The sequence below is a fragment of the Helicoverpa zea genome, chromosome 22, assembly GCF_022581195.2.
Source record: "Helicoverpa zea isolate HzStark_Cry1AcR chromosome 22, ilHelZeax1.1, whole genome shotgun sequence".
Lineage (NCBI taxonomy): Eukaryota > Metazoa > Arthropoda > Insecta > Lepidoptera > Noctuidae > Helicoverpa > Helicoverpa zea.
The window spans coordinates 5,439,128-5,462,829 of NC_061473.1; the positions used below are offsets into that span (position 1 = coordinate 5,439,128).

The window sequence follows — 23,702 nt, forward strand, 5'->3', positions numbered from 1 at the left end:
AACTTTCAACACATGAATTCTAAGTCCGTAATGCCTGATCAGAAGTATTTTAACTATAACTTTAGAGCTCACTTATTTGACAACAACGTGCGAAGGTCAAATGGGGTCAGTTAATTCAGAAAAAGATAAAAATTACGGTGTTTTTAAGTCTATCGAAAAGTTAGGCCTTTCAAATTTGGTGAAAACTTACCAATAAATAATCGCATCACTTTCTCAAACACAACACAAACGTCATATTTATAACATTTTCAATCCATTGCAACACATTTCGTGCACTTATTTATGTTCAATAACTAAAAAATCAGCACATAAAATACACAATAAAAATGAACAATTTACAGGATCAAAGTCACAGACAAGAAGTAGATTTGGAATAGAGTATTTTTTTTTTTCAATCAGCGGTGTGCATTCGATATCTACCTAAATCGGATATTTATTATAAATAATCGAATACCAATTTTATATATATATTTTTAATAGCAACTTATTTCAATTTTATTAATTAATTTTAAATTATAGGTTCAATTTGTTTTTGTTGTTAAGAAAAATGATATTTAAGTGTTATGAAAGTTTTTAGCATTAAATTTTTATATGTATTATTTATTTTGGTGTTGCGTCATTCGTAATAATTTTTAACTTTAATTGAATTTTTATTACCTATTACGGAATTTTAATTTATTCTTATATTATTTCTCAACAATTCTAAGATTTTTGTTTCGGCGGAGGGTAAGCCTGGCGTTCTGAAATATAATGCAATTTGTAACTACCAAAGTCATGTACTTATTTGATGATGAGAAACAATAATAATAATTGATTGATTTTAAAGTCACCAAATATTTTTAACCGAATCCCAAAAAAGGAGGTGGTTCTCAATTTGGATGCTTGTTTTTGGTCGAAAGGGGTCCCCATATTTGTTATTAGGTCCAGGATCTGATGATGGAAACCTTGAGAAATCGAGGGCAACTCTCGAAAATTGTAAGCATAGATAAGGTTATAACTTGACACTCAGATGTATATCTGATAACACTATGAAACAGTAAAGGTTTAGAGCTGACCTGATGATGGAGACGAGAGAAGTTCGGTTGTCGAGTTCCCTCGACCTTCTCTGGTCTCCATCATCAGGTCAGCTCCAAACCTTCACTGTTGCAGAGGCCTCGTAAATACGAATAATATAAGCCCAAACACGAGAAAGTTTACATATTCAGTTGTCGAGTTCCCTCGACCTTCACTGGTCTCCATCATCGGGTCAGCTCAAAACCTTCACTGTTGAATAGTGCTACCAGGCAACTTTCGAAAGTCGCCCTCGATTTCTCAAGGTTTCCATCGTCAGATCCTGACCTGATGATAATGGGACCACCTCGGAAGTATACGCTATCAAACAAAAAAAGAATCATCAAAATCGATAAATAAATGGCTGAGTAATCGCGTAACAAACATACAAAAAAAACGGTCGAATTGAGAACCTCCGCTTTTTGGGAAGTCGGTTAAAAATAAGTCGGCGGCGGCCATCTTTCCATCTTGGACCAACTTTCGATGAACAGCGAGTAGCACTTCCGACTACCTATTTTCCCTTTCAAACAATAAAATCGTCATAAAATTTTGCGATAACTACACCTAACTACAGCTCTCGTCAAATAGCTTTGCCGCTCAGTTAAAAAGTTGGAAGTAACGAATCGCCATTAAGTTTGGCAGGTCTACAGGAATTCTGCACATAAAACACCCGAAGAAATAAATAAGTCTTCATTTGCCGTCTTCAGAAACCCTAAAAACCGAAGATTTTTTTTATTCCGGCTACAACGTATTTTCTACCACTGATTTTCTAGCATTTTTTTTTTTCAAAATAAATTAAGTCATTTTACTTTTCCTAATTTATTTTCAGATTATGATAAGTATACAAAAGTGCAATTTAGTAATATTATAATATCAAATAATATAAAATTATTAAATCGATTCTTTATTTTAACGAATCGGATCATTCGATGCAAAACTTCTATCACCGTCGCCATCTTGTCTATGCGTCTTCAAATTTAAAAAAACAACTAATGTAAACAAACATGGCGAGTTCGATCAGAATTCGCGGTAATTACGATTGGATTTTAAAAAGGTATATTTCTAACGGGATGCTAAATATGAAAGGTTTGAATGCGTAAAAATAATTTAAATTTATTTAATTATTTTATTTAGTACTCACAAATGCGGTTTGATTGGAAAGAAAATAAATATGAGCGTAAACAATTAGGAAAATGTATGACTGATTCGCAGACCCCGATTGGGGTCTAAACCGAGCTTACGGTGACATTGATGTTCAGACCCCGATCGGGGTCCGCTACGGATTTGACGGTTAACGTGTCGACATTGCAAAACCCAGTAACTTATCTACAACTTAATTTTTCTTAAGAACTAATTTAGTGGTAGAAAATTCGTTTTCGAAAGTTGCCACAACAACAACAACAAGCCACGTTCATACGTAATGTTTAAAAAATGCATAAAAAATAAATTGACAGTGCATACCAGTTAACTTTATAAGAAGTAGATGCTCTCAAATGTATTCTTGGCCTAACGTCCACAACATTATTAAGTGCCTACAGATTGGTACAATGTCCATATCGATGCTTGTTTGAGTTTGATATTGTAAGGCCAAAAGCAAATAGTTTCCACTAAGTTAGTTTCAACTAACTGTTCCCCGCGGTTTCACTCGCATCCCATACTTTCCGCATTTGAATCAGAAATAACCGATTTAGGTACTGTCTCTAGCTACACAATATCTGTGAGCCAACTATCATTAAGATCAGTTCAATAGTTTAAGCCTGACAGAAAGACAATTATTATTATAATATTAGTCCTATGAATAGAACAGTCTCATTATTCACAACAAAGAATAGTAGAAAGTCTATTTCTTGTGGAAATAAGTACGATACCTAAATACCTATACTACCATTAATCGATTTTTTACCCGAGTATTCGACTTAAATCGCGAGTAGGGCTGCCCCTGATCCGATTGAAGGGGATTATCCAATAAATTGCAAATGATTTTGATACACTGAAGTTTAATAGGTTTCATGAATTTTGAGCTGTAATCCGAAACTAGACGATTTGTTTGAGCTTCTTTGTATAGACTGGCTAATACTCTTGGCTGAGCATCAGACAACATTAATAGATGATGTGTTCAACTTAAGTAACCGTTGTCTTCGTTAGACATTCGTTAGACTTTGAGGAATTTATTTGAGGTTCCGTTCCTTGTTATCGCCGGCAACAGTGAATACCTAAAAAGGTAGATCATATGATTTTCATCCATACTTGGTATCCTTATTCAATTGAACCCATTATTGCCCATACCTAGGCCTTGTATGGTAAAGATTGTATCTCACGCTACAAATTACTTACTAACAGCCAGCTTCTTCATCAAAAGTAAAAGCCAAAGTAATGTCATAAAGTAAAAGTAACGGTCAAATTCGTTTTTTCACGATTTTATCTATTAGTTTTGCTGTTACTCTATACTTGAAAAACCGGCCAAGTGCGAGTCGGACTCGTGCACGAAGGGTTCCGTAAATTACAGTTAAATCAACCTATCTCAAAAACTATAAGAGATACTTTGATCAAACCAAAAATCGTTGAAAGAGTTAATTAGCATGCATCACCTCTATTTTTTTTAGAATTTTATACCCCGTAGTTATAAAAATAGAGGGGGGGGGACATACTTTTTACGACTTTGAGAGCTGATATCTCAAAAACCGTTCACTTTAAGAAAAATGTTTTTTAGAAAACTTTATATCATTTTAAAAGACCTTTCCATTGATACCCCACACGGGTATGTACATCGAAAAAAAAAATTTCATCCCTCAGTTACATGTATGGGGGGCCCCACCCCCAATTCTTTTTTTTTACTATTTAGTGTCATATTTTTGTAGCGGTTCATACAACACATATTCCCATCAAATTTCATCACTGTAGTACTTATAGTTTCCGAGTAAATCGGCTGTGACAGACGGACAGACGGACAGACGGACATGACGAAACTATAAGGGTTCCGTTTTTGCCATTTTGGCTACGGAACCCTAAAAACGAATTTGACCGTTGCTTTTACTTTATGACATTACTTTGGCTTTTACTTTTGATGAAGAAACTGGCTGTAAGAAAGGCATTACATTGCTACTGCAAAAGTCAATGCTACCCTTAATTGAGCTGTATTCTCCGCAGTCCTAAACAAGTTCGATTGAAATTAAGCAACCCTAATCACAGAGCGAATCAAAGCCGGGAGCGTAACGAAGTTTTTACAAAAAAGTTTCAAACTCGTGGGTGCACCAAACGTGACTGGCTGCTAATCGCAAAAAAAAGAATACAAAATGGCTGGCGCTTGTCGTGAAAATCAATAATGGCGGCAAAAAGGCGGGTTCAGTTTGAGGTTATATTTTAGACTTCTGTATTATTATTCTAGCCAGGATGACTATAGGATAACTGGTTTGAGGAAGTCAGATAGACAGTTCATCCTCCGAGCCTTTTTCCCAAACTATGTTGGGGTCGGCTTCCAGTCTAACCGGATGTAGCTGAGTACTACTGCTTTACAAGGAGCGACTGCCCTGCCTGACCTCCTCAACCCAGTTACCCGGGCAACCCAATACCCCTTGGTTAGACTGGTGTCAGACTTACTGGCTTCTGACTACCCGTAACGACTGCCAAGGATGTTCTATGACAGCCGCGTGCCATCCGAAACACAGTCATTGGTGTCTAAGATATACTTAGAAAGTACATACAAACTTAGAAAAGTTGCATTGGTACTTGCCTGACCTGGAATCGAACCCGCGCCCTCATACTCGAGAGGTTGGTTCTTTGCCCACTAGGCCACCACGACACTAAAGACACAAAGTCAGATAGACAGTTGTTCCTTGTAAAACACTGGTACTCAGCTGCATTTGGTTAGACCGGTAGCTGACCCCAACATAGTTGGGAAAGGGGTCTTGAGATGATGAGGACGCCTTGAGTAAGCGTGGTGGTTAACGCATGTCATTCCTTCTCTGTATGAAAAGGTTTATCAGTGGGACAATAAAAAAAGCTGATGATGGTGATGATTACATTTTACCTATTGCGGTATAACAGCATGACGATCATGCTGTATGTACCTATGTACATAGGTATGTATTCACAGGATCCCTCGGTTATCTTGCATCGTAAAAACTTAAAATGACTATGACGTTCAAATAAAACATTGTCCTCATATTTTTTCCATGAAAAACCAAACTAAGTAAGGATAACTTTTTTCCGTGAATCAACGTCAGTGCAGTATATATACATTTAAGTTTTACAATATCGACAGCTTTTGTTCTTACAAAAACTATTCAATAGGTTTCTGTCTATAAAGAGATTTTTCATTAAACCCAGGGAACAAAATAATAGAAAATAAAAATTGTTGTATTCTCATCCTATCTTGAATAGGTTTCATCCTACTATACCTTTGTAATTTTCTTTTGTTGCAAAAGGTAATATACCCTGATCTATTAACAACCGATCTCAATATTTATAATCGTGTCACTTACTAAAGATAAGAATTTGACATAACTTGTATGGGGCTAATGTCAAAATTCAATCTCCAATTGCAAAACAACGGACAGATCGCTTATCGAAATCCGCAATCAGTATAGGTATGGAGTGTTTCGTACCTAATCACATTAAATCGAACACGTTAATACACTCGAAAAAAGTAAAATACGCAAAAAAATGAATTTAAAAAAATATGCGAAAAGTAGAACGCCATTTATGAGTCAGTCATTACCATAGACATAATATTAGTAAACAGGACTGCGCATATAAACCCAAAAAACGAGCCGAGTGAAACAGTTAGTACGGAGGCTGTCTGTCCCTTTCTAATAGGGTGACTATGAGATTAAGCTATGTGAGACAAATCCGAATTTGCTAAGATTATTATACACAGATTGGTATTGAAGTTTTAACTTACGCAGTTTGTGCCCTTAAGATACTAATAAAGGCTTTTAATAATTAGCGGGAATTCGCAGTATAAAAGCAGGAAGATTCGAAGTGAAGACTGTTTTTTTTGTATTTCTACTTCATATATAGACTGCTGAGCCATTTATGTCGCCTTTTTTCTTTTTTTGGGAAGCTATAACAATAGTACAACAGTTTTAAAATCCATCACCCATATTTTGACTCGTTACAAGAATTCATGGGCACCCTAGTTGTTTGGTTTACGAAAATGTTATTATTAGCTTACCTGTGGAACGATATATTGCAACCACCATAGGATTCACTTTTACAAGTATAAACGCAACACTTTTTCACCATTTAAATAGTTTAAATTGATTTAATACAAAAAATATAAACAAAATTTTAAATGCTGATTACGCGCCAAGAATGTTCAGGGTTACCGCTAGAAAAAAAATAAAAATTTATGTTGTTTATGTTTTAATAATAAATAAGAATAAATTAATGCGATTGTTATTAATATGTTGACTTACAATTGTTAAAATAAGATAAAAATTTTATGTGATTCAATTGTTTTTTGGGAAGACAAAACTTTTGATCACAACATTTTTTTATGCTGGCAAGGTGTTAGAAAGAGACAAACAGCCTCCGTTCGAACTATCCCTCTCGGCTCGGATTTGCCTCTGTGTATTATGCAACCAATTTAGTACCTTATTGCGTTAGAATAGAGATCATTTTCGTAAATATATATTTTGAGCGTGCGCAATCTTGTTTAGTAATATTATATCTATGGTCATTACAAACAACGGACATTTTCCCTTGAAAACTGACAGCTGTCAACTGGTCAAAACATTCGATACTTTACACATGATATTGTAAATCACGAAAACGACAAATGTCTCCAGTGGCCAAACCACTGAATGAATGAGGTTTATTTTTTTACAATTCGCCATAGAATATCATAAAGTATGTATGATAGAATTTAATGTGATTAGGTACGAAACACCTGATAAAAGCAACATACAAATTCCCAGAATACATTGCCCTTTACATTCCACTAAAAGGGTTGGTAACATTAAACATAGGTAGCTATTTAAATCAAACATCAGTTGATAGGGAACCAGATGATAGTAAAATGGTTAATTCAGTACATAGCGGCCATTGGTTGCGGTAGGTCAGTGACCGATGAGCGGAATTGATTCGGCTGAAGTAGGTACTTGCCTGAGTGGTATTTGTAGTACTAAATGTTAATATATGAGGTTAACAGGGTAATTTTACTGTAAGGTGTTGCTGAAATTATACGAATGTTGTTGATAGACAAATGAGTTTGTACTCGTTTTCGAATTTAACTTGGAAGAAAGTATCTATACTTCTAAACTAATGCTATAAAGAGGAATTGTTACCCCATTTCTACCCTAAAGGCTTCGTAATTACTGAACTGATTTCAAAAAATCTTTCACTATTTTGAAGATGCAACATCCCCGACTGACATACATAGACTATATTTTATCCGTGTACAGGGTGTGGTGTCCACGGGTACTCAGCATGAAGCTGTTGGAACCACCTCGTCCTCATTAAGAGTGTATCTGATGGAAATACGGTACGAAGCTAGGGCCAACTGCCCTAGCAATTATGCCAAAGCAATTTATTATAATCGAAATAAAAAGATTACACACGCATTTTACAAAACAAAAGTAAAAAGCATAAAGAATTAATATAAAACTGTAACCAAGTAGGATGGTTACGATTGTTCAATAAGCAGTAGCCAATTCTTGAACCCGGATCTCCAGTGCTTCGCAAGTGAAGTCCAATTCTCATCATAGAGTAGGTAAAATAATAGTCTATGCAAACAATATCTCGAACTGACATACAGCGAGAAGCAGTAAATTACAGATAAACACTATTTCTATTTTCGTTACAGATGATATCGAATGATTTACGTCCAGAGTTGAACAAACTGCCTACTATTGATTTGGGAATTAATTTGTGGCTTGCCAAGATTATCGCTTTATGTAAAGGCATTTATTTTGGGATAGTTGGTCTTATATTAGACATGCTTGCCCAAATAGAGAACTTCAATTAACTAAATCTCAGTTTTGTGACAGAAGTTTCAGGTACAGTTCGCCCCAAATTACGTTGCGTCTCAGAAGTTAGCCATTTAACAACTACTTACATACTTTTTCATACAGATCTTCTTCGGAAGCCTTGCTTGTCCGAAGTTGGCTACTAATGACTTCATGGTACTGTTACAGCCTTTTTGTCGTCCCACTGCTGGGAACAGGCCTCCTCTCACACGGAGAAAGATTGAGCACTTATCACCTTCATGGTAGAAAGAACAATTTGCATAGAGTTTTGACAGTTCCAGGCATCTTGTACTCATACATACCGTTATTCTTTACCAAATCTTTCAATCAGATTCCCTCTTACTTGAAGTCCAAATCTAGGTAACGTATCAGTTAACCAAATAAGCTTGTAGTTAACCAATAAATAACTTTGTCCTTGATAGCTGACTGTATTCGGTCCGTTTCCAAACTAGCCTGCCCACATACGCCCACTGAGTGTCGAAACTTGATGCTTAAGTTACTGTTAGTAATTACTTTAAGCAGAATGCATTTAATGTGACTGCCGAACTTGGAACTTTGCGGGGATTTATTATAATCTATAGATACCTACTTATAATAGGCATAGCTCATCAGTGGACTGAAATTGGCTGATATGATGATGATGATGATACACATAATATGAAGGGTTTTGTTTGTTTGTAAAGGCTACGGAAATACTGAACCTACTTCAAAATTCTTTCGCTGTTCGGAAACTGCACTATCCCTTATACATTTTGTAACAATCTGGTACCCCTTGGTAACTCCGGTTGGGACTTCCCTTAACGGATGCCAAGATGTTTAAATGACAGTCGGGACCCACCAACTTAACGTCCCATTTCACAAGTGACCAAGTCCAAAACAAGAGTCCTTCTGTCCTTAATTAATCAATTACCAACTCACAATAACTTATCTGAACATGAAAGTCTTTGAAACTAACTTTGTATGTCTTAAATAATTTATTCGACAAAGGTTTCCTAACTGGACGAAAGTCACTGGGATGCAGAGTTGTTTACGCTGTATCGATCGGTGGCGGGAGGTTACCATGGCAACCGGTTACTCGATACCTACCTACCAATTTGATTCGAATAAATTCAGAGCATTCATGCTGTATTTTATCTCCGTTTATTGGTTTTTGGATTACGCAGTCGCGGTTTTGGGTGTTATTTTCATCTCTGGATTAAGCTACCGATGTTTTGTTGTTTACAGTCGCAAATCTTGTGATGGAGTAAATTCGGTAAAAGCAGGATATTCTTTCTATCCTGTTTAGGCCCGAATCCTGTTTAAGTAAATTTAATTTACATGCATCGGATTTCTTCGGCTGATATCCATAATATAGTGATTGTATATCGAAATATAACACAGTGTACCTACTAGGGACCTACCTACTAAGACATAATTGAATTGCCACTTTTACCTACTAGTCCCTGTCCCTGAGTAGATAAATTAAGTAATAATTATATCCAGTTAGAGCGTTTCATGATTGGAGTCCTAAACTGGAAATGAAAGCAAAGTTAACTATTACGAAAAATTGGGAAAGCTACGTTGATTTTCGTTTCATAAAACGACTCTACAGCCGAGGCCAACCAAAATGGATGTTCATTTCAGAGAAAAAGTTTTTAAAGCTTGTTAAAAGTTTGTAATTAAATTTTAATCAATGGTCCACGTGCCTCTAGAGTCCTTCGGTTACGTCAGAACCGTGGAGGTTACACTGTGACGTCATAACGTGATTTTGTCAATGAAATTAGTACCGAAATTGACCGTGTTGATATACCTTTGTAAAAAGCTTTACCCGAATGCCAAAAAGGTTTAAGTTTGTATGTATGTATGTGCCTTTGTAATATTGTAATATTTTTTATTAAATGCTTACCTTATATCTTCTGGCCTTCAATTAATCAGGGTATCGTCGGATTTGCCTCGATTATTAAGTTTTCTTAGATATGTGACGTTACAAAATCGAACATTGCGTTTTAGATCTGTCAAAAAAGTTTGAAAGAATGAAAGAAAAGAAATGAAATGAAACTGAAAGAAAATTTGAAAGAATATAAACAAATTAATAATAGTACTCGCACAGGTACTCCTCAAGTATATTTTCCAAGATTTTCCCTATATAATGTGGCAAGTTATTTGCGTCAAATGCTTTCACTTTCGATCGGCGACAGGTCTCACATTGCATCGCATTATGTAGACGATAACTGATACTATTGGTGTAAAAGTTGCATACTTGCAAGCTGCAACATAAAAATCCACGTAATTAATAAACTCCTCTTAAATACACGAATTGTTCAATTATTAGGTATATATTTCATAGATTGTCTTTATACCCAAAAATATCATAAAGCTGGTGAATTTGAAGGTATCTTATTCTTCCTATGTGTGACAATTTTGTCGTATGTGTGCGAAACGATAAGACCGAAAATGCATGAGTGTTTTTGCTCTTGGCGGCTCAGACTTGTTAAATGGTCTGAGGCAATAAATAAAAATGTATAGAAATTGTCGATTAGCTAGTGACAGAGCGCATAAGACTGCACTCGACCAGTATTTACATGAACTGTCGGTTTTCCGATCTTGGGAGTAAGATCTGAAGCCCTACTATGGGTTCCAAGAACTAATAGACGAATTGTGTTTTGGTAAGTTTTGTTTCCTCCTGACTGCTCAATAATATTACCTACTTATGTAGAACTAGATTCCTTCAGCTGTTTTGCCCGCGTCCTATGAAGACGCATTTGCCTTCATTGATGCACCAGGCCTTAATTACAATCTTGAATCTTGGCAGATCTTCAGAAACTATTGTAACTACATTTTGTGATTCATTCCTGAAAATGATTAACTTGAATCACTACAAAACAAACAAAAGCATGCTGTTTCATCAGTACCTAATCGATTTCCATTATTATCTGAACGTTACCTATTAAAACAAGGCATTGTTCTATAAAAGTATCGGAAGAACCGTGAAGAGTTTCTGCGTAATCTGTGGTAATACTATGACTGTTTGTTCATGGTAATTTTGTTGGTGTTTTACAGGTAAAATTATACCGATTTATTGCTAATCGATTTCATGGGGCCATGTGATTGGTCGCAGTCGCGAGTTCAACTAGCAAGTTGAGCTGATAATTATGAAATAGAGGGAAAAAGTCGCCTAAACTTTTTTTTGTTATTAAAACAGTTAACTATTTCATAGATAACTATCGCAGATTCCCAGAGACCAACTCAAAGACAAGACCTAAAAATACGACGAAGACTAAGAAGGATCGATTCCCGATAGAGTCATAGAGTCAACATTTGTGTGATGAGCATGTTTGTTGCCTGTGGTCTTGATCTTGGGTGCTATAATATTTCTGTCTTAAAATTTACCAACGTATTATATAGTTTGTCAGTTGTATTACCACCCATATCACAAGCAAATCCATAGCTTACACAGGATATGACCGATAGTATGAGAAAAGTGTCAAAACGCTACAAAGATCACAAGACAAATAATTTCGGGCCAGTTTTCATTGCAATACAAATTCGTAGTTCCACAGTAGGAGACAAGACGGTTGGCTAGACAGGGCGACCGGTTCCCACGGTGCAAGTATACCTGGCTAGGCAAGAAGTTTGCATGCCTGTCGGATCCAGTCACTTGCAGCGTGAATGTAACAACATAGGCAGTATACTGTTCAATATGGCGACTAGGACTTTTTTTGTATTAGGAAGTGTGATAGTTCAAAATTATGATGCTCGTTTGTTTGAATATGCAGAATTATAGGTTAACCTTATTTTTGTCGATAATAGAATAGATGTATCTTGCGCTATGGAAATGAAAAGATGTCAAAATAAAACAGTTAATTAACTCGACCAGGGATTTAGAGCCTACACCTTATACTTGTATTAATAGTGTGAGTCTTTAATGCTTGAACAAAGTATGATGCAAACAAAAAATAAGTTCAAGATACTACGCAGACAAACTTGAAAACCACGGAATGAACATGAGCTTTAAAAAAAATATGATCAAAAAAATCACAGACTAAAAACAGGTTTCATAAAAATGAATGAAACCTTGCGGTTATCACGTTACAAGTAAAAGAAATGAATGAAGCCCTAAGAGCTCAAGTGGCGATGTAAGCCAGATTTCCCGCCCTTATTGGATATGCACAGATTATATAACGGATTTAGTAAATGCGAGCAAAGCGCTCTTTATGAAGAAGCATTAAAAAGGCTGACGGAATTGTTTTTTGAAGAAAATAATATGGAAAGTAAATCCGAGGCATCCTTGGGTTTTGTTAGACTTAAAATCAGAAAGTATTGTGAAATGACAGTAGATAAATACATTTCCAAAACATCTGATGGACTAAAAGAAACTAAAGCTTTAATAGATATTGTATTGTATATATATATTTTTCAATATAAGTTACTAGGTCTTGTAGGTGCAAGGCTTAGCGGTGCGTTGATGTTTTTTATGTAACTTATATTCACGTTGACAAAAACCTATATTAGTTTGAGGTAGGAACAGTTTTATGCTAGGCATAAACTACACCTTAAGCTACCATAGGTTTGAGGTAAAGAATAGATTAGCATAAAACGGTAGCCGCCCAGACAGATAAGGCAAGCATTTCCGTTGGAGCTTTTGTCTTTGAACTTGCATATAAAAAGCGGTATTTTTAAGTACTGGTTTATTATTAAAATATGTATGGTTAACGGCCGATTTTCCAATCATAAGTTAACTTCTATCTCAGGAATAAATTCTTCTTCTTTTTTCGTGTCGATGACATTTCTTATAGTGAGACTACACTTTGTCAGCCCAATATTATTGCTGAATGCGCTCATTAGGTCCTCCCGCGAGCAAGTTTCAGGGCACAGTGGACATGCGATGAGGTGGGACTTGGTCTGTACAGCACCAGTAGAAATAAATGTAGCAGTTTGACACATTTACTTGACAAAAGCTGTTAAAACGACAAACATATTCTTCAGATAAAAGACTGGCGTTTGAAAAATCGCGTTGGTTTTTCTATGCGGTTACAAATCTTGGCAAGCCTAAGTTTGTAGCCAAAATCCGTAGCTAAAATATATTTTTCTAGAATTATTTAATCTATAACCACCGAATCTTTTGGTCCTCTGATACGGCACGCGTAAATCAATATCGATGAAGGGATGTAGGTGAGATTTGTATCGTATCTAGATAATAATACGTGGAAAAAGTGCTTTCTGTGGGGATATTAGGGATTTTCCTCCTTTCTGATGTCATCTATCACGTCTCGAAAAGCATTTTTGTCCATTTACTGGTCTAAGGCTTCTGCTGTCTTGTGATAGGCATTTTATCAGCATCTGAAATGCGTAGGTATGAATATTTTTCTCTTTGAAGTAAATAATGATACGTAATCGTCCTTTTCCCTGCTTTTTATTAACATATCCCATATCATAAAAGTAAATATAAAAGTTTTTGCTACTTATTTTATGTCCCTATGTCCAGCTGCTTACCGGATATCCGGTCATTCATATCTTCTATTGCTGGTCTGGATACCATTGTTGGATTTTTTCTTTTTATCTCTTTTATCGCCACTATTTTTATTTGAGTCGTAGGCGCGTTATTCGTATCTTGTATCTCACATCAATCCGTATTTACCCCCTGTTTTCTAAACGGCTACGATTGTGGTCAATATACCTACTCATCACTTGTTTTTTTTTGTTTTAATGGAACAAAATTATAGCTTCCTAGTGAGATGGTTGTTTTGGTTAACTACAAATATATCTTGAGTATTTAGGTTTAACAACAATTTTATTTCTCATAAAGAATTTACATAATTCACTTACTGAGAAACAATATTTAAAACTAACATAAATGATTCGAGCGCACAAAGGTAGGTACTTCTATAAAATGAGAGGAGAGTATATGATGGAAGACCCGACAGAGCAATGAATCATTTTAGCAAACGAAACGAAAAATTGAGTGTAGTGACCATTGAAGCTTAAGCTATGCACACATTTGCCTAATGACTTACCAAGAACTAAACTTAAAATTATTCATAGCAAAAGTAAAATTGCTTGAACATTAAATAGTATTATGCGCAACGTCTAGCGGATATCCGGCGATCCATCTTTGATTATATCCTTCGATTAGTCACCGGGATCGATTCGAAGCGGTAATGACATTGTTTTGCGGCCTTCGAAGGGACAATGGCGGCCATATTTGACACTTTGTTGGCTGTCAGTCGGCCATTGTGATTTAAGTCAATGTAAAGATTTTACTTTGAATTAAGTAATGAGTTTGCCATTGATAGATTTTCTGGTTTTTGCGTTTGGGATTTCCCAGTAGCAATTCGAAAATTTGAACTAATTTTCTCTGGCGTGGCCGTTAGTATATGGGTTTGCCTACGATCTCAGTAAGTGAAGGCAAACCTCACATCGACTCACTTAGTTGCTTAAAAAAAGTTGTTATAATTTCAGTATTTTATTAAATTTACTTAATCGAAATAAAGTATGATTTGTGTATTTTCACCCAGTACATACATATGTATATCTAAGCCTGTGGTGGATTTTCCCGAAAAACATTCAGCAAAAACACAGCAGTGATTAATTACGACCACATAAAGGTATTCTCTTTCTCTTTGCTGCCCTATTTCTGGAAAACAAATAGTTTTATCGGAACAAAAGCCTCTTAGACTAGACACTTGGGATCGGCACGATTTTATATGTTCCCTATATTGGTGTCAATGACCTGTCTAAGGGGACTATGTTAGCTGTATCTTATGGAAGACTACGAAAGTAGTTATGTCAAAGACTGAAAGAGATAAATATGAAGGCGGTATAATTTTGCTGTAATCCAAAATTCAGTCAATGAGTCTTTTCATGAAAACAGTTTGTTTGAAGGTTCTAAACAAACTTGATTTTCCAAAACTAAATTATTTGGTTCTTGATAAGCCTATTAAAGTGTAAGTGTATGATATATTAGTCTCTTTTCTTAATTAGGTACTCGTTTCTTAAATCGATCGAAAATGACGCCAACTCTACACTCACTGGTAAAGTTACCACCATATTATGCAGTTATTTGTACTGGGTTACCATATTGAAAATTAAAAACACCCAACTCAAAAGCAGTTTAAAACGTTACATTGAAAGACGAGTGGCAGTAACCTCAAGTGTAACTATGTGACATATTCAGCTCTGAATGCATTCCGGCGTCACGCGAGACAATGGCTGCCGAATGTCGGCGCCGGCGCAGCTACATGCAGCACAGATATTTATCTAGATTGAAGAGAATATTAGTATGTATTGTGGAATGTGGAGTTATAGGGTACTTGTTTGACAAGATGTGTGGTTTGTAATTAATTCATCTTTTAAAGGAATAAGGGGTCATTAGGGCGCCAGAATTAGGTGATAGAGCTGATCAGATTTTGAGTAAAAATATTGTTTATCTTTAGCTGTTCATCCGTCCATACTTTAATTTCCATAGATATTTTAATAACAGTGTCAAGATAATTACGTGTGATGGAAATACATGTAATCTTCTAATAAGTCTACTAATTTTTTATTTTTTTTTATATAGATACTTAGTCACAGATGATATAAAAGTGTACCTTAATATACAGACATTAAACTATCAATGATAAAATTCGGTTGTGTTAGGACAGCATATAACGAGCTTACAGAGAAGCCTTATGTAAAGTAAATACATTACATAAGTACTCAGGTAAACTTCTTTCTTAACACTCAGTGCATCTTCAAAATTAAGTTCAAAAAATGCAAATGCAACCGAACATGACGTATTGTCACAACGTTAAACATGTGTACTGTAGTTATCGAGTAAACCCGGGTGACGCGTCATTGTCGCGATGTGAACGAACCGAGAGACGACGCCGTGAATAAATAATGCTCTTGTGTCGTAACTATAGCGTAGATTTACTTAATATGTGAAATTCTGGATAATTTTCATGAAATGCGACGATTTCTGTGGGTAAACACGGTATTGACAGACAGAAATAAGCCGATATATTTGTATTTACTTCAGGAAAAGACAAAGATTCGGTATCGTGAAATATTGTTCGATATTTTTTCTGTAGAACCAACTTCAATTTGTAACATTTTTTTTGTCATAAAATGTAATATTATTTTTTTACAATTCGGCCAAATGTGGATGACAAAATCGTTAAACGTAAACGATTTTATTTGACTAAATTAAGTTGCCCTTGCTCATGCATCCTCATCATGCGGTCATTCATATATCATGAAATGCGACCATATTATGATATTATCGAGCAATTCATAAAGTGCCCAAATCTACGACATGGCTCCTACAATAGTACAATGTTTGTTGATACAGCTGATTTTAATCTCTGAAGCAAATGTGCTTATTAGATAATGAGGTTTCGATGGAATCTTAGAAATGTTTGTTATTATGGCATATTTTTGGTTTTGCTGAAGAATATTTCAGAAAACAAAACCTTCCTTGGCAGTCGGGTAAAAAGGAAATAAATACTAATGATGATAGGTTCTACACGGCACTTTTCGATATGCCAAACAGATAGCCAAGAAAGTAAAAATCTATTATCATGCCTATATATATATATATATATATCAACATAAAAAGTTATATATATATATAACTTTAAATTATATATCGACTGCAAGCAAGCAATACCTCCTATCTGACTCCGGGTGGATTTTAAAGGGGAACAATAAAACTTAATAAAATCCTTATTCCGAGGTAGGTATAATGAGATACTGAAAATCCAAGTTTTCTTTATTTACGCATAGTATTGATTAATAAAGTTTTTTGTTTTTATTTTGAATCTTAAGCTACCTTAAACCTTTTTGGTAGATACAAGTTTTTTGAAACAAAAATGTCAGATAGGAGGTATTGCTTGCTTGCAGTCGATATATATATATATAACTTAAAATTCAGTTTTATTCTATTCTTAACTTATCCTTGAACCATTCTTAACACAAGACCTCACACCATTAAAAAAATAAAACAAACTGTCCTTAGAAGTGCACAAAGGAGGTTGGTTACGAACTTACCACAGACTCTGTGGTATACTTACTACGTTTTTGTTAGCATACTCTCTGTTATTTCTTGTCTTTTAGCTCTTTACACTGCATTAATGAGGGGATACCACAACACTTTACGTGTAGTTTTACTCAAAATGAAACAAGTTTTTTTAATTTACAGAAAGTAAATGCAAAAGACAGTTCCGAAACTATCACACGCTTTCTGATCGATCTCAACCCGTTTTTAAATACCATTAAGCTTATTTAAAAACAATTGTGTGACTCCTGCATCATTGAGTGCATCAGAACGGTACTCGTGTCGTAACTCTTGGCTTGTCAAAAGGCATCGACAACTGATTTCGGTCACGTTCGCAATGGCCGACGAAAAAAACCTTTTTAAATGTCTTCGGAGGTCAGGCGGGAGCGATGGACCGTCTCTTTGTTGTGATGATTTAATTTTAGAACTGATCGCGTAGTCTATGGTTAGGCGTGAGGTCTCTTGATTTTTAGACTGTGTCTCTTTGCTGTCTGCTAGTTTACAATAGATAATACATATTTGTGTCTGATATTTTTAGTGTGTTCTTAATATTTGTACGTCCCTGGGTAAAACATGGAGAATCTACTTACCTACTTATAAAATCTCAAACTCTGATTCTGTAGGTTAACATGATTGCCACACAATCAAAGTTAAACATATATTTCTACCGCAGATGTCTGATGATTAAACAATCAAGGCCTTAGAAACGGCAAGTTCCTATAAAAACAACTCTCTGCAATAAAATATAACAGTTTTTTTGTATTATTAAAATCATATCATTTCAATGAGTGTGAGAATAGGAATGTAATTAATACAATTAACAATAGGTACTGCATATCTACTGGCGATCGTACTCTGTGTTCAGATGTACTACATTTTATATACAGAGGCGAGATTCCATTAGTTTGCCTTCGCTAATATACAAACAATAATATAATTTTCTTTTTAACTCGCTTATATTAGCTTCACTTGTAACTAACTACCTACATATGTAAGTATGTAAGAAAATCTTGGAATATTAATTTGACCCACCCGGTCTTCGATTAGGATGAAATGAACACGCTCTGAGTTCTGATGACAATACATGACTAGCGTGTCTTTTTTTAGTTTTTTAAACTATTATTTTTTTGTGGTCTACTCACTTTAGCGAACAGTAACAAATAGCATGCAAACATTTCTCAAATGTCCGCAAAATTACAACCTATGTACCTACGCGAGCACAATGCTGAGAGTGGATTAGGGCCCTATGGCCGAGATGCATATAATTTTTTACTAGTGAACAATTTTGATCAAGTGATCGACATGCAAAATTAATGCATTTACTGCACTTTAACATAAAAATTGCAAATTGGAACAGCACTCTAAGGTTAAGCTCCCATTTATTCATAAACTGTGCTGTATAATATGTTTACAACACTTACAAAATATATTCGTAGCGAGAAAGTCGGAATAAATAAATAAAGTTTTAAAATTATTGCTGAAAGAAAGAGCATACAAAAGAAATCTTTTAATTATCAAAGCCAAAGTTATAAAAGAGACTGCAAACCACACAGAATGCCATGTGGTGTTATTTTGATACAAAATGCAATAAAACAAGTGACAGCCGAGCGTGGCGTCGTATTTACGGCGTATAATGCGCATCTGTGTCATAGCTTGTGGACTCCATGAGTTCTTTAATTTATGGGATATTTGTCTTTTATTTTAGGTGTTTCTAAGGCGCTTTGTAAAGATATTTAACCACTTCACTGTCCATGATGGCATAATAGTTAAACAATCAGTGTGTATCATACAGGTATGACTCTTGGGACAGGGAGGTTATTCAAATTAAGTATTTTAAGCTATGCCGCTGCAACAGTTATTAATTAATGCATAAGTTAATAAGAATGGATGGATAAGACTAATACTTGTGACTGTATGATTTAACTAAACTTTCATCACACAAACATTTGTGTACCTACCTATCTACCTCTTGTGAAAATATTAGATTTTCTGAAATTTTAATGTTTTTTTTTAAATTACCCATTGTAGGTACCTCTCGACCACATTTACAATAACCACCTAAGCCTACTAGCCCACATTAAACTTCTTTTAGAACAGAGATACCTATTAATCCGATTTTATGCAGTACATATTGACAAGGATTTTCTCGCCGACTTTTTATGGGACGTGTGCGATGCACTGTTGTTAACAGTGTTAACAACAAAAAATCGGTCACTGATGGTAGGTCGTGGGCGGGTAGCCTAAAAATGTAGGACCATCTAACAAAAGCATATGCACATGGACACAGTATTCACCCCGCGGATGACCGGGCGAGGGCCGATAGCTGCTCAGGAATAGTATCGATTACACACAGCTTCCGCGTTCGGTGTCATAGATAATAGAAATTAATGTTTCCACTACATTTTGTACTGATTTGTATCTCACACTTACTTACTCGCATATTTTATGTTAACAAAGTAGAACATTAGCTGTGTTTGGAGCGAACTTCTTCGCGAATAGAATTATAGCATAAAAGGGGGCCTTTTTCGAGATGTATTCCCAGTAAATCCCACTTTTGGAGACATTCATGATCCCAATCGCTATTCCCATTGAATCCCGTCTTGGGCACATGCGAGAAGAAAAGTGATTTACCCCCATGGAATTACCAGATAGATGGGCTTGATAACACTGAAATAATTTACGTTGTCGCATAGAAAGTGAATGTGATGCAAATATTTTGTTATTTGGGTTTATACCCATTGATGAAAAATCGTAAATACCTATATTGCTACGCTCCTGACAGTTTCATCTGTGTTGCCAGTAAGAAATGAGGTTACAAAATTACCATTTTAATAATGCAAAAATGCTAATGAAAATTTTCCTCTATTTTCAGGTAATTAAGGCAGTCACAGGTTGCGGATTAAGATTGTCAGGTATTAATTATTCAGAGGGAATCGGTCTTGAATGCTTAACACTGCTCTATTGAGTAACTGCGCCAATTTAGGCTGTTACGACGATTTAGGCTGATGTCTTTACTCTGACTTAGTTGTTGAATTAGTTTGGGTACTACTAAAATACCTCTATCTAATCTTCGAATCCTAAATAATCGAACACATTATGTTAAACCAAATGATCGATCGAACGTTCAAATTATTGAATGCTTACAAATTGAATTGCCAGATACATCGAATACCAGCCGTTTTCCCGCGGTTTCTCCCGCGTCCAGTGGGAACTAGTGCCCGTACCCGGATATAATATAGCATATGTTTCTCGGGAAGATTGTAACTTTCCAACAGTGAACGAATTTTTAAAATTGGTTCAGTAATTTCAGAGACAAGGATACAAACATTTTTTTCCTCTTAATTATATTAGTATTTGGATATAGTACCTACTTTTTATCCAGGCACGGAAAGTGGTTCCCTCGAAGCATCAAAGCTAGTGTATCACATACTGCACATGAATAACAGGTCATTATACAGGGTGGTGTTTATTCAGCCGTTATTATCGGTCTGTCATCCACTAGAGCGACACGCGACAATGGCCGATAAGAGCGGTTGATATAATTAATGGCATTACAGCTCGGGCTTGACCGTTTTCATTGGGGTTATTGTTAATTATTATTTGAATTTTGACAGACTTGAAAATTAAGGCACTGATTTTGACCGCGGTGTCTCTATTTTGTTTTAACTGAACAATGAAGTATGGAATTCCAAAACTATAGGTCCTGGCTGTCATTGAACATCTTTGGCAATCGTTACGGATAGTCAGAAGCCAGCAAGTCTGCCAACCAGTCTTACCTAAGGATATTGAGTTGCCCGGGTAAGTGGGCTGAGGAGGTCAGATAGGCAGTCGCTCCTTGTAACTGGTACTCAGCTACATCTGGTTAGACTGGAAGCCGACCCCAACATAGTGGGGAAAAGGCTCGGGAGATGGGACTTGAGTAGGTAATAATAAGATAGGATAGACCAAAGAGTGTATGTATATTTAAATACCTAATATTCGAACAGTTAATTTATTGTCTCTACGTCAAGAAATAATCATAACATAAGCAATAAATACACCGAGATTCATATTAAACAGACAGCGCCATTGAAAATATTATCGATGTTTCATAAATAAGTGAATTATTAATAAAATTAATAATAATAATAATAAGCCCCGCAGGGCATCTGAGGCGGATGACGGGGAGTAGCGACCCCGCGGGGCTATATATCCGAGTGCTCCAGGGAGAGTATACTGTCCCCCATCTCCGGCCTGCCGGAGTGAAGCATGACGGGGGATAGGTCTCCCGCCTCTTGGCTTGCCTTCATCGGCCGGTCAGAGTGGAGTCGCTAGAGCAAGGTTAGTCCTGCTCGGAGGGTAGGTGCCTCGTGGTAAGTGGCGAGTGGGCCGGTGATGCTGGACCCACAGGGAGCGCGTGATCTGCGTTTAAAGTCCGCCGAGGTATCCTCACCCTTCTCAGCCGCTCATGTCCCTGTTGCCCTCTTGTTGCTTTTCAGTGACTGATTCCCGGGGGCCCAGTAAGTGAGTTGGCGAGTCTCCACCTGCCATTTTAACATGTATTTAATACATTGTCATCGGCAGGTGCCATAGTTCCCGTAGTTTCCCCATTCCTAGTCCATTAGCATCCCATCACAATAGCCCAAGTAGTTTTCATCCATAGTTAGCAATAGTTTAGCACAGAACCGGGGATTGTCCTTGGGTACATTTCTATAGTGTATACGGGGATAATCGTCGGTTTTGTGTCGCCATTTCATTAAAGTTGTCTCAAAAGGGCTTCAGCGTGTTGGCTTCGGCCCCACGTTCGCCTTCCAAAAATCCGGGACTCTGTAGTCCCGTGGTCGGTCAGAGACATACAAGATAATAATAACCCCGCAGGGCATCTGAGGCGGATGACGGGGAGTAGCGACCCCGCGGGGCTATATATCCGAGTGCTCCAGGGAGAGTATACTGTCCCCCACCTCCGGCTTGCCGGAGTGAAGCATGACGGGGGATAGGTCTCCCGCCTCTTGGCTTGCCTTCATCGGCCGGTCAGAGTGGAGTCGCTAGAGCAAGGTTAGTCCTGCTCGGAGGATAGGTGCCTCGTGGTAAGTGGCGAGTGGGCCGGTGATGCTGGACCCACAGGGAGCGCGTGATCTGCGTTTAAAGTCCGCCGAGGTATCCTCACCCTTCAGCCGCTCATGTACCTGTTGCCCCCTTGTTGCGATTTAGCGACTGATTCCCGGGGGCCCAGTAAGTGAGTTGGCGAGTCTCCACCTGCCATTTTTACGTGTATTTATTACATTGTTATCGGCAGGTGCCATAGTTCCCGTAGTTTCCCCATTCCTAGTCCACTAGCATCCCATCACAATAGCCCAAGTAGTTTTCATCCATAGTTAGCAATAGTTTAGCACAGAACCGGGGATTGTCCTTGGGTACATTTCTATAGTGTATACAGGGATAATTGTCGGTTTTGTGTCACCATTTCATTAAAGTTGTCTCAAAAGGGCTTCAGCGTGTTGGTTTCGGCCCCACGTTCGCCTCCCAAAAATCCGGGACTCTATAGTCCCGAGGTCTGGTAGAGACATACAAGATAATAATAATGCGTTTAAAGTCCGCCGAGGTATCCTCACCCTTCTCAGCCGCTCATGTCCCTGTTGCCCTCTTGTTGCTTTTCAGTGACTGATTCCCGGGGGCCCAGTAAGTGAGTTGGCGAGTCTCCACCTGCCATTTTAACATGTATTTAATACATTGTCATCGGCAGGTGCCATAGTTCCCGTAGTTTCCCCATTCCTAGTCCATTAGCATCCCATCACAATAGCCCAAGTAGTTTTCATCCATAGTTAGCAATAGTTTAGCACAGAACCGGGGATTGTCCTTGGGTACATTTCTATAGTGTATACGGGGATAATCGTCGGTTTTGTGTCGCCATTTCATTAAAGTTGTCTCAAAAGGGCTTCAGCGTGTTGGCTTCGGCCCCACGTTCGCCTTCCAAAAATCCGGGACTCTGTAGTCCCGTGGTCGGTCAGAGACATACAAGATAATAATAATAATAAAGCCCCGCAGGGCATCTGAGGCGGATGACGGGGAGTAGCGACCCCGCGGGGCTATATATCCGAGTGCTCCAGGGAGAGTATACTGTCCCCCATCTCCGGCCTGCCGGAGTGAAGCATGACGGGGGATAGGTCTCCCGCCTCTTGGCTTGCCTTCATCGGCCGGTCAGAGTGGAGTCGCTAGAGCAGGGTTAACAGCCCACTCGGAGGGTAGGTGCCTCGTGGTAAGTGGCGAGTGGGCCGGTGATGCTGGACCCACAGGGAGCGCGTGATCTGCGTTTAAAGTCCGCCGAGGTATCCTCACCCTTCAGCCGCTCATGTACCTGTTGCCCCCTTGTTGCGATTTAGCGACTGATTCCCGGGGGCCCAGTAAGTGAGTTGGCGAGTCTCCACCTGCTATTTTTACGTGTATTTATTACATTGTTATCGGCAGGTGCCATAGTTCCCGTAGTTTCCCCATTCCTAGTCCACTAGCATCCCATCACAATAGCCCAAGTAGTTTTCATCCATAGTTAGCAATAGTTTAGCACTGAACCGGGGATTGTCCTTGGGTACATTTCTATAGTGTATACAGGGATAATCGTCGGTTTTGTGTCACCATTTCATTAAAGTTGTCTCAAAAGGGCTTCAGCGTGTTGGCTTCGGCCCCACGTTCGC

General features: G+C 37.3%; 1 protein-coding gene across 3 annotated transcripts in view; it reads left to right on the plus strand.

The window, feature by feature from the left end:
• Window positions 1-23,702, plus strand: part of LOC124641118 (serine/arginine repetitive matrix protein 1) — a 79,172-nt gene that overhangs the window by 29,595 nt on the left and 25,875 nt on the right. The window contains exon 2 of one of the 3 annotated variants that reach the window (XM_047179101.1): window positions 19,907-19,946. The exons of the other annotated variants lie outside the window; for them this stretch is intronic. The gene's annotated coding sequence lies outside the window, so the exon portion shown is untranslated. The remainder of the gene's footprint in view (window positions 1-19,906; window positions 19,947-23,702) is intronic. 3 annotated transcript variants of the gene reach the window in all.